This window comes from Delphinapterus leucas, chromosome 3 (genome assembly GCF_059928025.1).
Source record: "Delphinapterus leucas isolate spDelLeu-1000000601 "Yukka" chromosome 3, BTC_Dleu_Yukka2, whole genome shotgun sequence".
Taxonomy (NCBI): Eukaryota; Metazoa; Chordata; class Mammalia; order Artiodactyla; family Monodontidae; genus Delphinapterus; species Delphinapterus leucas.
This window is the reverse complement of record NC_143131.1, coordinates 89,567,689-89,580,298: the sequence shown is the minus strand read 5'-3', so window position 1 is coordinate 89,580,298 and position 12,610 is coordinate 89,567,689. Positions and strand designations below refer to the sequence as shown.

Below are 12,610 nucleotides of genomic sequence, written 5' to 3'. Positions count from 1 at the left end.
TCAAGAGCCAGACTGTCTGAATTTGAATACTGGCTTTGTTACTTACTAGCTATGTGACTTCTTGGTTTTTTTTTTTTGGCCGTGCTGCACAGCATGTGGGATTTTAGTTCCCCCACCAGGGATCGAAACTGTGCCCCCTGCAGTGGAAGCACAGAGTCCTAACCACTGGACCACCAGGGAATTCCCTGAAGGCTGCTTCTTCTTTTTTTTTTTTTCTGCTAAATGATTAATTAGTAAATTATTTAACCTTTGTGTGCCTCAGTTTCCTCATGTTTGAAATGGAAATGATGGTATCTATCTCATAGGATTTTTATGAGGATCAAATATATATGTATTTGTGTGTGTATGTATATATATGTATGTATATATATTAGTTGGTATTTTATTTTAGAAGTTATACAAATTATATAAAATTATCTATCTATATTATAGATAGTACCTACCTGGTACATAATAAGCCCTTTATAAGAGTTTGCTATTGCTATTGTTGCTATTTTTATTCTGAGTGCCCAATATACTTTCAAAATTTGACTTGTAATTTAGAGAATAATATTGTATTGCTCTTCAAAGATGTTTTAGTATTTATTAATTTGATTCCACCCTCTTCCAGTGCATGGAATTAGAGTATTAGTTACCAAATAAAATGTAAAATGTTTAGGTTGGAATATAAAAATACAGAGTAATGAAGTTTCACTTTTCAATATCTTTAAAAATAAGGTGAAGAAAATGTTTAAATTGTAACCACGTTTTTCTGTCCATTAGATTTATGTAGTCTTTGTCTTTTGTATAATGAACAGCTGTATTAAAATATACATAAGATCATCCTGTAAAACTTAGAAATATTTCTTTTCCAATCCTTTGTGTATGTGGGGGAGTGTAGATGTATGTCAGTCTACCATCATTTTATATGTTTTATATATTTCATTGCCAAAAAACATTAAGATTCTCTTAATAGTGTAGCCTACTTCTTTAGAATTTCTTTAATGGTGATGGATTAAATCTGAAATCTGTTTATTCTTTTGAGCTTTTGACTAATATAAAGAAATAATAAATATGGTGAAAAGGATAGACTCATTCATTCTGTCAGTCAATCAACTGATCAGTCAATATTTGAGTGCCTGCTATACTGCCAGGCACTGTTCTAGGCACTAAAGATACATCAGTGAAACTTTTGGATCAGACAATAAACTAGTAAGTTTTTTTACTCCGTGATATAGGCACTTAATGGTTATAATTATTAATGACATACATATACACATTCAGTACACAGAGTTCTTCTTTTACCTGTTTCATGGTGGTTAAAATGACTTTTTTTTCTCTTCCATAAAATACCTTAGTTATTATAGCAGTGGTTTAATCTGAAACACCATCTAAGAGAAGGTAAGATTGAACACAAGGGAATTGTTCATAGAACTTCCATCTTGATATATAAGCCACCTTTTTCATCAAATTTGGATAAGTTGTGGTTTGCTACCTGATTTAAACTAGTTTTATTTAGCCTGAGGACTGACCTCTTTGTTCCAAAAGGCGAAGGAGCTGGAAGAGGGAAATTTGCTGCCCTCCTCTTTTCCACAGGGAGTTTGTATTCCTCGTAGTGAAGTGAAGATGCAGCTCTCAAGTAAACTTCCCTTCACCTAGCACCTACTTTCTGGAATGGGATGAAGTGTAGATGAATGTTAACTGTAAAGGTAATGCTAATAGCACCAATGCAGCATATGTTAACACTACAGCAGCTCAATGTTGAATGCACAGTATGAAGCAAGGCTAATGCCAGGGCCTGATCAAGCAGTGCCTAGAGCCAGTGGGCGGCTCATCACTAATTGTGGACCACTGCCACTATTTGTGGACCACCTTCTGAATTTCGTCAAGTTGTATACCATGGAAATCCAATCACAGGTTAATTTTTATTAAATCTTGTTCTCTGGAATTATTTGAAAACATAGAGAAATGATCAGGAGTTGTTATTGTTACAGTGTAGGGAGGCTAAATAGATCTCAAATGAGTAGACCATGCTGACTTGTATTCTCATTACATAGAAACTTCTGCAAAGTGTGTAATTCATGTAAGAAGTTACTATACAGCCAACTCCTCATTAGAATATTAGATGTATTCATTTAATTTTGTGACAGAAATATGAATGCTACAATTTCATTGATTAAAGGTCTACATTCCAGAACTTTCTTCATTGAGTCTTGGAGAGATGGGAAATACATTCTTTCTAAAGTTGAGCCCCCTGATTTTCTCATTGTTAACAATGGGCCCTATTATGATGCTTCCAACTGAGCAAGGCTAGGAAGAACTTCACAGCTGGCTGGGCACCTGACATGCCCAAGGCAGGTACTCTGACCTGCACATATAGCCCTGGCTCCTCCTGGGGAGAATAGCAGTTTCCATTCCCTGAAGTGCCTAATTTATTCCAGGCTATGAACAGAATGAGCTTGTTGATTTGGGACTAGTGGCATTCCCCTTGCACAACCTCAGGACATGATTATCCACGCCATGGTCAGGTGGGAGCTGCCTATCTGACCCTGCGAGGTCCTCGCCCCGGGCACTTACCAAGAGTGATAAGAGGCTATTGGAATAACACATTCTCTAACATTTATTTGTATTTTTAATGAGGTACTGACATCCTCTTTTGCTTTTATCTGAGCCTGACTTTCTAGTAACTTGATTACAAAAAGTGCGCTGATTTAATGTATTGTTAGATGAAAGATATTAATACCTGGATCAGGAAAATCATACTCTTGGAATATTGCCTTTTAGAAACCATGTGTTTTTATAGTTTGTATTGTATGCAGAGCACTGCACTAGCTTCTATCAACAACAACAGAAATAAAACAGAAAGCAGTGCTTCTGCTCCCAAGGCAAGGGAAAACATGGAGCCATGGAGAAGTTGAGAAACAAGTAGAAGGAAACATATTAATCAGTAAAACCTTATATACTGTGTTCTAACCAAATGCCTAAGTTATATTTAAACACAAAGAACAAATCACAGAAAGTGATTAGGTTTCTTGTAGATAGTAAATTGTACTGTAAGTCCTAGAGTATTTAAATAAGGTCCAAATGAATGGAAGGCTAGCTGTCATGAGTAGTTTTTGCCAGGTAGGGGAAAACTGGTATCTTCCTAGTGGGGCTGCACCTCTCCTAACAGGGTGACTTTTACTCTAGTGGTTGCTCAGTAAATATTTGTTGAATTGAATCAATTTTCAACTTAGAGGAAGAGAGACTGAGGTCTCTGATGCTGTCAGCCCAATCAGCCCAAGCCCTTCAGATCCTCACATCCTTCCGGCATATGGATTTGTGACCAAGAGCGGCCTATATTAAAATTAAGATATTTGAAACTTCAGTATATTTTATGCCTTAGTTGTGGAAGATAGAAGGGGGTATTGTTTACAGTTGGAAAAAAAATTGAGGGAATAAGCAAGGATGTGAGATAGGCATTTCTGCTGGAGTTTCGAAGAGGGTTAGAATAAGGCAAGGAAGGAAATGGTCAAATTACAAACTTAGGATTTTAAAAACTTATTTTTAAGAAGTATTATCTCAATTTAGGTACAGTATTAGAGAGTTAAACATTTTTTAAAAACCTGGAAAATAATGCATGCCACCTCAGTCTTAGTGGGCAAGGTAGCTATATAAAGCAAATAATTGCAGCAATTTGAAGTGAGTGCCTTTTGTATATATGAATAAAGTACAGTGAATCAGCACAGAAAGGGAAGTATGCAAAGAACAGGGGAGGTTCCCGAGAGGAGGTAACATTTCACTTGAATCTTAATGGATGAGTTAGGAGTTTTTTGGAAGAAGAGAATAGTAAAGGCATTTCAGATCGAGAAAACCACATGTTTAAAGATAGAGAGATTTGAAGGGTCATGGCCTATCCTAGGAAGTGCAAGAAGTTAGAAATACCTAAAACACAGGGTAAATGTGGAGGCCATAGTGAGAGAGGGGTTTAGAGAGATAAATAGGAGCCAGAGCGTAAGGGACCATGGATACCACACTAAGAATATAGGAAATTTTCATTATAGATGGTAGGAAGGCATTGAATGGTTTATACTAAAAACAAAAAAACAGCGACGTACAGTGGATTAGAGGGAGATCAGAAGCAGGGCAACCTGATAGAAGACTACTGCAGTGGTCCAGGGAAAACAATTTTGACATCCTGAACATCAGTAGTGAAAAGCAGAATGCAAAGGAAAGGATAAACTTGAGTCATTCAGGATATGTATAGGTCTTAGTGATATAAAGGCTGAGGGAGCTGAGAGACTCTAGAATTTACTTTAGTTTTTGGCCTGGGCATCTGGGTAGGCAGAACGCTGTTACCAAATTGTAGAAAATTGGAGTATAAACAGATTTTAGGTGGAAAAGAATGAACTCAGTTTTGGACATGTTGATTTTGAAGTTATCATGGTCACCCAAGCAGAGATCATCCTTAGGTACCTAGAAAGTTTGGTCTGAATCTGAAGATGGAAATCAGGACTGGAGATAAAGATATTGGAGCCATCAGGATGTAGATCATAGTGAAAATCGTGTATATATGAATGGTGACTAGAGAAAAGAAGGGTCTCAAGTGTAATACTCAGCGAAGCATGAAACAGTGGCTTTGAGCTCTGAGAATACATGAACATCTCCTGAGACAGAACTATCCCATTTCATTAAGGCAGCCTACCTGCCAGCTGTTGGGTGATACTATCAAATAATGGAAACGGATCCTGCATAACTGATTTTTCATTCCTTCTGCTGCCAGCATTCTGACAAAGAAGAATCCTTGAGGGAGTTTTCCACAACGATTTAATGTGGGGTTTCCCAAACTGTGTTCTATGGAGCACCTTCTGCAATTCTGCAGATGTTAATAAGCATTAAATAAACTCCTGTATTCAAAAAAAACCCCACAAAAATGGAACATTTCTTTATTGCAGGGCTCCTCAAAACCTTTAATAATGTACATACACTAGAAATTTCCAAGAGGGGTATGTAGCTAATAGCTCCTTCCCAAGCTTTTCTCTTTTTCAACTACAGACCCCTTTTCTTCCTGGAATACCTATTAATATCTCAAGGTATTGCAGAAAACCCAAAAACAAACCTCTTGATTGGAGAAGTTAATGTCATGTCCATAGAGTCATTGGACTTTTAATCTTTGAGCTTCTTTTATATTTGAAAGAAATACTCACATTTCCTTGTGTTTTTAATTAATACTCAGTTTTTTGAAGTTTCCGACCTTAAAGCCGAGTTTTTATAAACCTTTAAGCTCAATTTACAAATCTCATTTTTAAAGTTAGTAATTTTAAAATCTCATTTTTAAAGTTAGTAAAATTAGTAATATTTAAACACTCACTTTCATTTGTTCCTTGATTAACTGTCAATTAGCTCATAATTTTGACAGCCTAAATTCTCCTAAACATTTCACACCATTTTCAAACTTGATTAATTAAATTCCTTTAGGCATTTCAAACGATAACACCCAATATACTTAATTTATCCAAGCACTTTAACCTTTAGCAAGATAACCTTACAGAAACCTTCCTGAGCAGTTAAACACAACTTACAAACTGGAAACCTAATGTATGTATTAGTCAATCAGTTTTCAAATGATGTGTGTAAACTTAGTCCATCAGACTATCTTTTTTTTTTTTTTTTTTTTTTTTTTTTTTGTGGTACGCGGGCCTCTCACTGTTGTGGCCTTTCCCGTTGCGGAGCACAGGCTCCGGACACGCAGGCTCAGCAGCCATGGCTCACGGGCCTAGCCGCTCCGCGGCATGTGGGATCTTCCCGGACCGGGGCACGAACCTGTGTCCACTGCGTCGGCAGGCGGACTCTCAACCACTGCGCTACCAGGGAAGCCCCAGACTATCTTTAAATAGTTTAAATTCAAATCTCAAGCTTACTATTAGTCAACATCTTTTAAATATTTTAAATAAAAATCACAAGCCTAAAATGTCAGATTTCCTAATGTGTCAGATTCTCTTAAATGTTTCAAACACGCTAAATATCAAACAAAACATTCCTAACCCTAGCAAAAGTATACAAATTATTGTTTTGATCCACTTCATTATTTTTGTATGTATCCCTTCCCTCTTTGGGGTTGCAGGGTCACTTACCTGACAAAGTACAGAGAATCATCATCCCAGTCTTGCTGAAGCTAAGGATTCAGGGTTGTTGGCCACACTAGGAATTGAAAATCTGGGTGTTCATTCTTGTAGGGATCTATCTCTGCTACTTTTTAGAATGATGAGATTTTTTTTGTGCCCATGACTTTTTCTTGCAAAACGTATCATGCATTTTTCATCCTATTATTCTCTATCTTAACCTGTCTTACTATTTTTAGTTGTTCAATTTGGATTGATGATATTCTTTACCCCACTGTGAATTATTGTTAATCTCTCATCACCTGACCTGGTTCTGCACTCACTTCCTCTTTTGCTTCCCAGTCCTTCTCCTAGACGTCCCTTCTGGAGTCAGGCTGAGGGCCTTCCTGTATTCTGTATTATATGCTTCTGTGACTTTAGGACTTCTCTCATTTCTTTCTATTATCTTTCTGGTTTACTACATTCTTTCTAAGGAGATTTTGTTCACTGTCATCTTCATTTCAAAATTTCTTCACTGTGTATCTTTTTGTCGTTTTTCAAGCCAGTAATTACTCGGTAAAATATCTAAGCCAATGGTTTTTTAGCTTAAAAACAAACAAAATATAGTTGTGGAAGGTGATCAACCTGTGTTTTGTTATTTAATTTTAGTGTGACTGTGAACAAGTTCATTTTAATCTCTTTGAGACTTGGCTGCTTCAGTTTTTAAACTTGATGAATATCTTCCCTGTCTGAAGGCAGGGTGCCAGATGAGATGCTGTCTTGGGGCCTTCTCTGTCCCTGATAGCTCTAATTACTCCTTTTCATCTCGCTCAGCTGCTCATTACGGACATGGTCTGTATAGATGGGCCATATTGTAGAACTCCTCAGAGAAATAACTTTTCAACTTTGAATTAGTTGCAAAAATTTTTTAATTGGGAGATTTTCTTTTCTTTTCTTTTTTTCTAAAAATTGGGAGATGTCTGCATTCCCACTTCTCCCCCAGCAGCTTGAGATGAATATTGACTACCATCTCTGGATGGACTTGTGCTTTCCAGTTTGCCCCAGTCCCCCCATATGTATGGCATTTACTTAGAAATGAGTCTAAAAATGAGGCCAGTTCTAGAAGTTAAGGACTAATGTTTATGTGTATGATAGTATGTGCATTTTAAACAAAAACAAGTTTTTAGCTTACTATAAATTTATTTTTCAACATACACACACACTAAATTCTCACATTTTAAAAACTAACTTAGGCTTCATAGTCAATGAATAAAGCCCATGCTTCTTCAGGTTTTGTTTTGTTTCTTCCCTCTAAGAAGAACTTAACTGATTTTACCATGCGTAATTGGAAGGGACAAACATTTTTGTTTGGGTAACTTGAGCACTTGTTGTTCTGTCAGGTTATTGTACCTAGACGTATATTTCCCAGTTATCCCTCAGCTTTTTCTAATATGTCTTGAATTTGCCCAATTGTCAGGTGATTGATGCATTCGTTTAAAAAATTGCTTGGAGATTACGCTCTTGTATACACTCAAAAGAGTGCATGGCTGTGCTTTTTGGACTATATTTCTGTATAGGATTAGAGGCACTCTGTTAATATTCTGGGTAAGAAAAGAAATCTGCAACATGTTTGTCATTTACCTTGGTTTTCTGGACTTAGGACATGAAATTCTATCCAGCAGCTTGAGAGCAATATTTAAAAATCATGTAGCATCACAAGTCAGTGATAAATATGTTCACCCTAAGAATTTAAATGTGGTGAGTAGATGCAACAGTGTGATTAGCATTCAGTGGCCTATCTCTAATTCCCTTTTCAGGCATTGAAAAGCCAACCAAGCTTGAAACATTTTGCAATGTGCCAAGCATTTGTGTGCTTCATTTAGTATCAGGGTAAATTTTGCCCATTTGAATGTCTTTCTGATATACACAGTTTGAAAAACAAATGGCCACAGATAAGAATATAAAAGTCACTTAGTATCCTACACCATCACAAACAAAGAATGTGGGGCAACTGAACATACAACAACTTTATTTCTTATTATTGGCTATAAAATTGTTTTCTTGCCTAATTTGTTTCAGTCAGACATTTAGTGATGTGTACCTAGTTGTCTTTCAATAACAATAACACTCAATTAATATAAATGATGATTTATGCTTGATGTCATATTGAATTTATAGTAATTTGGAAGCCAGAGACGACAACTTTTGGGAATTGAATGAAATGTGTTCACTAAGATACTAACAAATCAAAAGTACTTTAGGAGTAAACAAATTGTCACTATGCACAATAAATCCGTAAATAAATAAGTTCTAGGAATTGGTGTATGTAAAAATCTGTACATGTTATATTCACAAAATGGTGTGTAAACTCCTGCAGGGTGTTTTCTGTTTATTACAGATAATGGCAACCAAGATTAGCTTTATGACTTTCATATACAGCCTGCTGTGTAATATAAATAGATATTGCCACAGTTCTATAACTGAAAAAGATATATAAAGGGTTGTTGTTCAAATGACTCATAAAATTAATAATTAAAATTTTCTTCTATTTGCAAAAGTTCCAAAAAATGAAAGAAATCAAAGTGTATATTTCTTTTTTTTTTTTTTTTTTTTTTTTTTGCGGTACGCGGGCCTCTCACTGTTGTGGTCTCTCCCGTTGCGGAGCACAGGCTCCGGACGCGTAGGCCCAGCGGCCATGGCTCACGGGCCCAGCCGCTCCGCGGCATGTGGGATCCTCCCGGACCGGGGCACGAACCCACGTCCCCTGCATCGGAAGGCAGACTCTCAACCACTGTGCCAGCAGGGAAGCCCCAAAGTGTATATTTCTTAATTATTTATGCCTTAATTCTGTTTTACTCTTTCTTTTTATTTTTTTATTTTTTTATTTTTTTTAAACATCTTTATTGGGGTATAATTGTTTTACAATGGTGTGTTAGTTTCTGCTTTATAACAAAGTGAATCAGTTATACATATACATATGTTCCCATATGTCTTCCCTCTTGCGTCTCCCTCCCTCCCACTCTCCCTATCCCACCCCTCCAGGCTGTCACAAAGCACCGAGCTAATATCCCTGTGCCTTGCGGCTGCTTCCCCCTAGCTATCTACCTTACTACGTTTGTTAGTGTGTATATGTCCATGACTCTCTCTCGCCCTGTCAAAGCTCACCCTTCCCCCTCCCCATATCCTCAAGTCCGTTCTCCAGTAGGTCTGCGTCTTTATTCCTGTCTTACCCCTAGGTTCTTCATGACATTTTTTTTTCCCCTTAAATTCCATATATATGTGTTAGCATACGGTATTTGTCTTTTTCTTTCTGACTTACTTCACTCTGTATGACAGACTCTAGGTCTATCCATCTCATTACAAATAGCTCAATTTCATTTCTTTTTAAGGCTGAGTAATATTCCATTGTATATATGTGCCACATCTTCTTTATCCATTCATCCGATGATGGGCGCTTAGGTTGTTTCCATCTCCGGGCTATTGTAAATAGAGCTGCAATGAACATTTTGGTACATGACTCTTTTTGAATTTTGGTTTTCTCAGGGTATATGCCCAGTAGTGGGATTGCTGGGTCATATGGTAATTCTATTTGTAGTTTTTTAAGGAACCTCCATACTGTTCTCCATAGTGGCTGAACCAATTCACATTCCCACCAGCAGTGCAAGAGGGTTCCCTTTTCTCCACACCCTCTCCAGCATTTATTGTTTCTAGATTTTTTGATGATGGCCATTCTGACCGGTGTGAGATGATATCTCATTGTAGTTTTGATTTGCATTTCTCTAATGATTAATGATGTTGAGCATTCTTTCATGTGTTTGTTGGCATTCTGTATATCTTCTTTGGAGAAATGTCGATTTAGGTCTTCTGCCCATTTTTGGATTGGGTTGTTTGTTTTTTTGTTATTGAGCTGCATGAGCTGCTTGTAAATTTTGGAGATTAATCCTTTGTCAGTTGCTTCATTTGCAAATATTTTCTCCCATTCTGAGGGTTGTCTTTTGGTCTTGATTATGGTTTCCTTTGCTGTGCAAAAGCTTTGAAGTTTCATTAGGTCCCATTTGTTTATTTTTGTTTTTATTTCCATTACTCTAGGAGGTGGGTCAGAAAGGATCTTGCTGTGATTTATGTCATAGAGTGTTCTGCCTATGTTTTCCTCTAAGAGTTTGATAGTTTCTGGCCTTACATTTAGGTCTTTAATCCATTTTGAGCTTATTTTTGTGTATGGTGTTAAGGAGTGATCTAATCTCATACTTTTACATGTACCTGTCCAGTTTTCCCAGCACCATTTATTGAAGAGGCTGTCCTTTCTCCACTGTACATTCCTGCCACCTTTATCAAAGATAAGGAGTCCATATGTGCGTGGGTTTATCGCTGGGCTTTCTATCCTGTTCCATTGATCTATATTTCTGTTTTTGTGCCAGTACCATACTGTCTTGATTACTGTAGCTTTGTAGTATAGTCTGAAGTCAGGGAGCCTGATTCCTCCAGCTCCTTTTTTCGTTCTCAAGATTGCTTTGGCTATTCGGGGTCTTTTGTGTTTCCATACAAATTGTGAAATTTTTTGTTCTAGTTCTGTGAAAAATGCCAGTGGTAGTTTGATAGGGATTGCATTGAATCTGTAGATTGCTTTGGGTAGTAGAGTCATTTTCACAATGTTGATTCTTCCCATCCAAGAACATGGTATATCTCTCCATCTATTTGTATCATCTTTAATTTCTTTCATCAGTGTCATATAATTTTCTGCATACAGGTCTTTCGTCTCCTTAGGTAGGTTTATTCCTAGATATTTTATTCTTTTTGTTGCAATGGTAAATGGGAGTGTTTTCTTGATTTCACTTTCAGATTTTTCATCATTAGTATATAGGAATGCCAGAGATTTCTGTGCATTAACTTTGTATCCTGCTACTTTACCAAATTCATTGATTAGCTCTAGTAGTTTTCTGGTAGCATCTTTAGGATTCTCTATGTATAGTATCATGTCATCTGCAAACAGTGACAGCTTTACTTCTTCTTTTCCGATTTGGATTCCTTTTATTTCCTTTTCTTCTCTGATTGCTGTGGCTAAAACTTCCAAAACTATGTTGAATAAGAGTGGTGAGAGTGGGCAACCTTGTCTTGTTCCTGATCTTAGTGGAAATGCTTTCAGTTTTTCACCATTGAGGATGATGTTTGCTGTGGGCTTGTCATATATGGCCTTTATTATGTTGAGGAAAGTTCCCTCTGTGCCTACTTTCTGCAGGGTTTTTAGCATAAATGGGTGTTGAATTTTGTCGAAAGCTTTCTCTGCATCTATTGAGATGATCATATGGTTTTTCTCCTTCAGTTTGTTAATATGGTTTATCACATTGATAGATTTGCGTATATTGAAGAATCCTTGCATTCCTGGAATAAACCCCACTTGATCATGGTGTATGATCCTTTTAATGTGCTGTTGGATTCTGTTTGCTAGTATTTTGTTGAGGATTTTTGCATCTATGTTCATCAGTGATATTGGCCTGTAGTTTTCTTTCTTTGTGACATCCTTGTCTGGTTTTGGTATCAAGGTGATGGTGGCCTCGTAGAAGGAATTTGGGAGTGTTCCTCCCTCTGCTATATTTTGGAAGAGTTTGAGAAGGATAGGTGTTAGCTCTTCTCTAAACGTTTGATAGAATTCACCTGTGAAGCCATCTGGTCCTGGGCTTTTGTTTGTTGGAAGATTTTTAATCACAGTTTCAATTTCAGTGCTTGTGATTGGTCTGTTCATATTTTCTATTTCTTCCTGATTCAGTCTTGGCAGGTTGTGCATTTCTAAGAATTTGTCCATTTCTTCCAGATTGTCCATTTTATTGGCATAGAGTTGCTTGTAGTAATCTCTCATGATTTTTTTTATTTCTGCAGTGTCAGTTGTTACTTCTCCTTTTTCATTTCTAATTCTATTGATTTGAGTCTTCTCCCTTTTTTTCTTGATGAGTCTGGCTAGTGGTTTATCTATTTTGTTTATCTTCTCAAAGAACCAGCTTTTAGTTTTATTGATCTTTGCTATCGTTTCCTTCATTTCTTTTTCATTTATTTCTGATCTGATTTTTATGATTTCTTTCCTTCTGCTAGCTTTGGGGTTTTTTTGTTCTTCTTTCTCTAATTGCTTGAGGTGCAAGGTTAGGTTGTTTATTCGAGATGTTTCCTGCTTCTTAAGGTGGGCTTGTATTGCTATAAACTTCCCCCTTAGAACTGCTTTTGCTGCATCCCATAGGTTTTGGGTCGTTGTGTCTCCATTGTCATTTGTTTCTAGGTATTTTTTTATTTCCTCTTTGATTTCTTCAGTGATCTCTTGGTTATTAAGTAGCGTATTGTTTAGCCTCCATGTGTTTGTATTTTTTACAGATCTTTTCCTGTAATTGATATCTAGTCTCATGGCGTTGTGGTCAGAAAAGATACTTGATACAATTTCAATTTTCTTAAATTTACCAAGGCTTGATTTGTGACCCAAGATATGATCTATCCTGGAGAATGTTCCATGAGCACTTGAGAAAAACGTGTATTCTGTTGTTTTTGGATGGAGTGTCCTATAAATATCA

At 36.8% G+C, this 12,610-nt stretch overlaps 1 protein-coding gene across 6 annotated transcripts in view; it reads left to right on the top strand.

Annotated features, from left to right (window-relative positions):
- The window catches only part of FBXL17 (F-box and leucine rich repeat protein 17), a 480,781-nt gene that overhangs the window by 234,195 nt on the left and 233,976 nt on the right, over positions 1-12,610 (top strand). Inside the window, exon 7 of one of the 6 annotated variants that reach the window (XM_022591631.3) lies at positions 1-12,610. This exon is cut by the window's left edge and continues 31,258 nt beyond it. The exons of the other annotated variants lie outside the window; for them this stretch is intronic. The gene's annotated coding sequence lies outside the window, so the exon portion shown is untranslated. 6 annotated transcript variants of the gene reach the window in all.